Source organism: Schistocerca cancellata, chromosome 1, assembly GCF_023864275.1.
Source record: "Schistocerca cancellata isolate TAMUIC-IGC-003103 chromosome 1, iqSchCanc2.1, whole genome shotgun sequence".
NCBI classification, from domain to species: Eukaryota; Metazoa; Arthropoda; class Insecta; order Orthoptera; family Acrididae; genus Schistocerca; species Schistocerca cancellata.
In genome coordinates, this window is record NC_064626.1 from 911,587,546 (window position 1) to 911,595,047 (window position 7,502).

The window sequence follows — 7,502 nt, forward strand, 5'->3', positions numbered from 1 at the left end:
AGTGATCTCTAATATTCACATTATGGAACCAGACAGAATGACTGCTTATGTTGTTGTTGTTGTTGCTGTTGTGGTCTTCAGTCCTGAGACTGGTTTGATGCAGCTCTCCATGCTAGTCTTTCTTCTAAGATAAGTCGTAAGGTCAGTACTGCCTCATGTGTTCCAGTATTTCTATGGAATCCAAACTGATCTTCCCCGAGGTCAGCTTCAACTAGTTTTTCCATTCGTCTGTAAAGAATTCGTGTTAGTATTTTGCAGCTGTGGCTTATTAAACTGATTGTTTGGTAATTTTCACATCTGTCAACAACTGCTTTCTTTGGGATTGGAATTATTATATTCTTCTTGAAGTCTGAGGGTATTTCGCCTGTTTCATACATCTTGCTCACCAGATGGTAGAGTTTTGTCAGGACTGGCTCTCTCAAGGCCGTCAGTAGTTCCAATGGAATGTTGTCTACTCCGGGGGCCATGTTTCGACTCAGGTCTTTCAGTGCTCTGTCAAACTCTTCACGCAGTATCGTATCTCCCATTTCGTCTTCATCTACATCCTCTTCCATTTCCATAATATCGTCCTCAAGTACATCGCCCTTGTATAGACCCTTTATATACTCCTTCCACCTTTCTGCTTTCCCTTCTTTGCTTAGAACTGGGTTTCCATCTGAGCTCTTGATGTTCATACAAGTGGTTCTCTTATCTCCAAAGGTCTCTTTAATTTTCCTGTAGGCAGTATCTATCTTACCCCTAGTGAGATAAGCCTCTACATCCTTACATTTGTCCTCTAGCCATCCCTGCTTAGCCATTTTGCACTTCCTGTCGATCTCATTTTTGAGACGTTTGTATTCCTTTTTGCCAGCTTCATTTACTGCATTTTTATATTTTCTCCTTTCATCAATTAAATTCAATATTTCTTCTGTTACCCAAGGATTTCTACTAGCCCTCGTCTTTTTACCTACTTGATCCTCTGCTGCCTTCACTACTTCATCCCTCAAAGCTACCCATTCTTCTTCTACTGTATTTCTTTCCCCCATTCCTGTCAATTGTTCCCTTATGCTCTCCCTGAAACTCTGTACAACCTCTGGTTCTTTCAGTTTATCCAGGTCCCATCTCCTTATTTCCCACCTTTTTGCAGTTTCTTCAGTTTTAATCTACAGGTCATAATAACCAATTGATTGTGGCCAGAGTCCACATCTGCCCCTGGAAATGTCTTACAATTTAAAACCTGGTTCCTAAATCTCTGTCTTACCATTATATAATCTATCTGATACCTTTTAGTATCTCCAGGGTTATTCCATGTATACAATCTTCTATCATGATTCTTAAACCAAGTGTTAGCTATGATTAAGTTGTGCTCTGTGCAAAATTCTACCAGGCGGCTTCCTCTTTCATTTCTTAGCCCCAATCCATATTCACCTACTATGTTTCCTTCTCTCCCTTTTCCTACACTCAAATTCCAGTCACCCATGACTATTAAATTTTCGTCTCCCTTCACTATCTGAATAATTTCTTTTATTTCATCATACATTTCTTCAATTTCTTCATCATCTGCAGAGCTAGTTGGCATATAAACTTGTACTACTGTAGTAGGTGTGGGCTTCGTATCTATCTTTGCCACAATAATGCGTTCACTATGCTGTTTGTAGTAGCTTACCCGCATTCCTATTTTCCTATTCATTATTAAACCTACTCCTGCATTACCCCTATTTGACTTTGTGTTTATAACCCTGTAGTCACCTGACCAGAAGTCTTGTTCCTCCTGCCACCGAAATTCACTAATTCCCACTATATCTAACTTAATCTATCCATTTCCCTTTTTAAATTTTCTAACCTACCCGCCCGATTAAGGGATCTGACATTCCACACTCCGATCCATAGAACTCCAGTTTTCTTTCTCCTGATAACAACATGATATTATGAGATTTGTAAAGGAATTTTATTTCAAAGACTCAGTTTGGATTCAGACACCTGGAAGGTCTGCTGGTCTGAGCAACACACTGACACTTTGATTAAAAAATTTAATGCCTTCAGCAAAGTGATAAGAAACTTTTTGACATCTATGTAGTACCATTTGAGATAATGGAGATTGAAAATCCAAATGCATACAGATTGATATACCCTAACTCACACAAATTTTTTGGACTAAGAAATATCTCACTATTGAAGTCTTATTATTAATAAGATTACTTGGGTACACACACTCTGTGTACCATGTGTGTAGCTTAAGCAGGATTCCCCAGCCACTGTGACATTTGCTTCACTGGAACACTACCAATGACACTTTTTTTTTTCACTCCTTACTTACACACCTATCAACTAATGACAATTTGAGCCTGCTTGGTTTTACTTAACATATTCCATCACACATATTTATCTTATTAAAATTTGAGGTACAGCTGACATTTATCTACATTTCATCAGTTTACTCGTGTTTTACCAATTGAATGCCAGCACTATATATGTTGTTATACGATTTTCAATATCAGACCCTTAGGGGCGTACACACTCTGAGTACCATGTGAGTGGTGAACGCAATGTCCCCTAGCTAATACAGCATTTGTTTCACAGAACACTACCAATGACACATTTTTGAACACCTTTCTTTACACACACAGCTATCTAATTGAAGTTTGAGAAGAAATAGTTGAGAATTTTCTACATTTTATCAGTTTCCTTACATGAAGATTTTACTAACTGAATCCTATTGATATACTTACTTTGATTTGATGACACATTTATTCCAACACACATGATGTTAGTAATGAGTTGAGTGAGATGCTTACTACATCTTAATATAATGCTTCTGCAATCTAGTGCGGTGTAGCTTGCTTGCCAGGTTTCGAGAGGGTGCGTTTCTGGGTGAGGTATCGAATATATTGCTTCCCCCTACTTATACCTCCCGAGGAGATCACGAATGTAAAATTAGAGAGATTTGAGCGCACACGGAGGCTTTCAGACAGTCGTTCTTCCCGCAAACCATACGCAACTGGAACAGAAATGGGAGGTAATGACAGTGGCACGTAAAGTGCCCTCCGCCACACACCGTTGGGTGGCTTGCGGAGTATAAATGTAGATGTAGATTATGATGATACAATTTTCTACACTAACACATGCCATAATTACACTCACGCACATTCTATGCTTATCTGAAAATTAATGAAGAAGAATTCTGCTACAAGACACTGGCTCGCAGTTCTGAGAAGATACTTCAGTGGCTGTGGTTCTGATTTACTTATCCACACTGAATTCTACGGTACACACATTTCTTGCTTAAGATGCTTACATATATCGAATACCTTCCTACAGCAGTCCAATACACATATATACACGTTTTTATTTGAGATTTTCTGATGTTACAATTTTTTTCTGAATCTTACAGAAGAATATTGATGATTGAATCTGAAGTAGAGAGAAATAGGAGGTGAAGTAGATTCGATTCTATGGAATGTTGACACAATGTCACCCAACGACACGTTTATTTCAGCTTATTAAGTACAGGAGTTGGTGGAGAGAGGTTTACATTTCGCTTACATACACAGACATTTTTGAGTGGCTGATAGCAAATCACATTTATTTTCAGGAATGATTTGATAAAGATGATGTATTTTCCTTATTACATATTGACACTATTATGCTTTAATGCTTATGCTTTTATACACACATATACTATGATGATTTATTGCTCATTATCTTATACACACCATGATGATAAGAGGTATGCTACAGTTAAACTGATGATTATTGATCCTTAAGTTGACTTGACTGAATGAAATGAGTTTGCATGAAGGAGTTACAATGAGATACTGTTAAGGTGGAAAGGGAAAATTACAATCTTATGCTAGACAACAAAACTTGATTTTACACTACATAAAATAATTATGATACTTTGACTTGGGAGATACGCGTTGCTGATAGAAGAAAAGGTTCTATAAAGAATTGATTACATCTTAGACACCTAATTTTGAAAATTTTGTATATGTTATTTAAATACAGGCGTACGCGCCGACAAGAAAAAAATTCCCGGATTTGTCATGGATTTCCCGGTTAAAAATAGACTTTTCTGTGTTAAGTGACAAACATATATCAATCCTTTGACTAGTGAAGGTTTTATACATGGGCATAAAACTTCCCACCGGCACTTCACGAAACGAAACCCAGCGCAAAATCACACGTCTAGTAGTAGAGATGTGCGGCAACATTTGCAGAGCATATTTTCGTATTAGGAAAGTATAAACATAAATTCCACCGAACAATGCAAGTTAGCAGCATAGCTTCCAAAGCTCTGAAATTTAGATTGCGATGCCCTTTTGTAAGTAAATTATAGCTTTCGTCACGCCATCTCGCCAACCAATGACAACAGATATCACAGTCTAACATAACAGTCGCGACACTCACTGCTGTAAAAGTTGTTGCCGTTTGACAGATGGAGAGACACTAGCGCTCCAAGCGGCAGGTAAGGTGAACGTCAGACGCGTCGTAAGCATAATGTTTGTTTGCATCCATTTCCTACGTAATTTCCGAATTATTCGAGTTATTTTCTTGCCTCCAAGAGTTTGCGTAGTATCAGAAGGCATACATGTTTCTATTAATGATTCTAAAATAAGCGCAAGTATGGACAAAAACCATGAATAGAGTGGCAAGCTACAACACATTCGTGGAGAAACACTTGTGACATTGTACAGAATTGCAGCTTACCACGTTGATATCGAAAGAATATAAACACACAGACTCACATGTGAGAAGCACAGACATGTACCTCTACATGCAAAAGCGATCGACAGCTCGTTTATCGTTCTGTAGGCTTACTGTGTGTGTCATTGTCGCCTGTTGCCACAAGTACGACCTTCATCTTTATATTATTCTAAGTGGGGCAAGCAACTGCCAAATAGTGGCAGAAATATGCTGAAAACATTATAATGAGCTGATTACATTACATTTCACGAAAAACCAAATATTTGAATAATTTTCAAACAATCTGTCTGTAGGCACTTTCCTTGTCCCGTAATAGTTTCGCTCGATCTGCACATTCTGACACATCGCACGCTTTTGTAAGACAAGAACAGCTGCACTCAATCTAACCACTTTATCCTCAAAGCACGTCTGTGGTGACGATTCGCACGAATCTGGCACTGATACATGGAGAGCTGAACTGGCTGCTTCTGTGTTATACGACTGTTTTGCAGCTTTAGATTGACTGTCGAATCTTTGTGGCAGTTTCCTCTTCATCGTCAGTTGAGGTGGCTTATTTGGGATGTCAAACAGTGTGGGTACTGGATTCCACACGAGTTTGTTATTGTCTGCGTTCATGAACTGGTTTTCTTCGAAATGTAGCGGACAAAACCTAATATTATTATACAGGTAAACTGGGTCTTTCTTCATATGGTCTTCTCATCTGCTATTAACTAGCCATTTTCTTCTCCTAAAACCAAACATTCATCATTTATACACATATAGTTTGCAAGTGAATCCTGACGATACAGTTTAATAACATGATGGTATATACCTCTCATGATCCTTAGGAAACCTAATAAGAGACAGCTGTGGTGTCTACTTCCTGTTGTTGCTGCAATTTATTGCGCTACAAACCCTCCCAATGGTAAAAACCATTGTATAAATCAAAATAAACAATCACTACTAGCTTTCACGATCGCGCCGAACCCACACTTCAACCTACCGGCCGCTTGGGGCGCTGGTGGCGCTGTAGGCAACAAAATCGAGGCGAAGTGTCCCGACTGTTATGTTAGACTGTGACAGATATGTAGAGCCACAGGACATGTGTTACAGTCAGCCAATAGCAACATCATCGTCCAGTAGCGCGAACACACAAATAAGAAAAGTTGATGGATTAGATTAATATGCATACATGTAGCTACAAGAAAAGCTGAGCTTTCACATAGAACATTTACCGTCAAAATGTTTCTGCTGGTTTTTTTCCTAAGATGTAGACAGGGAGAATCCTGATAAGCACAGCTTAAATTGCAGCAGCTGAATGTTTCTCACGAGCACGGTTGTACATTTCACTGCTGTGCGCCGAAATTTCGTACGTTACTTACAAGGGAACATCCCCATCGCACCCCCCTCAGATTTAGTTATAAGTTGGCACAATGGATAGGCCTTGAAAAACTGAACACAGATCAATCGAGAAAACAGGAAGAAGTTGTGTGGAACTACGAAAAAATAAGCAAAATATACAAACTGGGTCGTCCATGAATAAGATAGGTAATATTAAAGGCTATGTCAGACGACGAACTCCGTGGTCCCGTGGTTAGCGTGAACAGCTGCGGAACGATAGGTACTTGGTTCAAATCTTTCCTCAACCGAAAATTTTAACTTTTTATTTTCAGTTTATGTGAAAAACTCTTATGTTTTCATCACTTTTTTTGGAGTGATTATTACATCCACAAGAAAACCTAAATCGGGCAAGGTAGAAGAAACTTTTCACTCATTCGCCAAGTGTACTAGTTAGATGGGTCGACAACATATTCCTGTCATGTGACGCACATGCTGTCACCAGTGTCGTATACAAAATATCAGACGTGTTTTCCTGTGGAGGAATCGGATGACCTATGACCTTGCGATCAAATGTTTTCGGTTCCCATTGGAGAGGCACGTCCTTTCGTCAACTAATCACACGGTTTTGCGGTGCGGTCGCAAAACACAGACACTAAACTTATTACAGTGAACAGAGACGTCAATGAACGAACGGACAGATCATAACTTTGCGAAAATAAAGAAAGCAAAATTTTCAGTGGAGGGCAGATTTGAACCTAGGACCTCTCGTTCCGCAGCTGTTCATGCTAACCACGGGACCATGGCGCTCCTCACCTCACATTGCCTGTCTTATGCATGGACGAGCCAGTGTGTATATTTTGCTTATTTTTTCATAGTTCCATACAACTTCTTCCTGTTTTCTCGATTGATCTGTGTTCAGTTTTTCAAGGCCTATCCATTGTGCCAACTTATAACTAAATCTGAGAGGGTTGCAATGGGGATGTTTGTTAGCTGAATACATATTCCGTCAAGCATTTGCTTTTGCATAGAAACGGCAATTACTTGTGAAATTGCTTCACTTCCCCCTGTTTTTTGAAGGATGATTATACTTTTGCCAACGTTATAACATAATTCGTAAGAAAAAATAAAAGAAGCATAAGCCAATATTCAAACGTGATCTTTTTCTAGCGTGTGTTACATTTTAAGATATATAAATGACAAATGTACTAGTAAAATTTTAAGAAATGGCATAAATGGTTTGTCTTTTCTGCCCAAAATTTTTCGAAATTCCTAGTTCTCAGTGTTACGTTTTGAATAACAGTCTAACGCTCCCCGATTTAAGAAATGCATCGCACATTGTCGCACCTAACATAATTCATCTTTCATAAAAGAAAATTTACTTTGAAAGTAACGATTCTCAAACCACCCTTCACAATATTTTCCCCCTACCGGTACGAAATGTAATCGGGTGTGACGTCATGCTCATCGAAACGTCGCCCATGAGAAAGATGATCGAAAGT

The 7,502-nt window shown here is 38.8% G+C and overlaps 1 protein-coding gene across 2 annotated transcripts in view; it reads right to left on the bottom strand.

Moving 5' to 3' along the window:
- The window catches only part of LOC126191208 (cGMP-dependent protein kinase, isozyme 1-like), a 410,062-nt gene extending 404,033 nt beyond the window's left edge, over positions 1 to 6,029 (bottom strand). The window contains exon 1 of one of the 2 annotated variants that reach the window (XM_049932023.1): positions 5,898 to 6,029. The gene's annotated coding sequence lies outside the window, so the exon portion shown is untranslated. The remainder of the gene's footprint in view (positions 1 to 5,897) is intronic. The other variant, XM_049932009.1, reaches the window with a different exon arrangement.
- Positions 6,030 to 7,502: the final 1,473 nt, after the last annotated feature.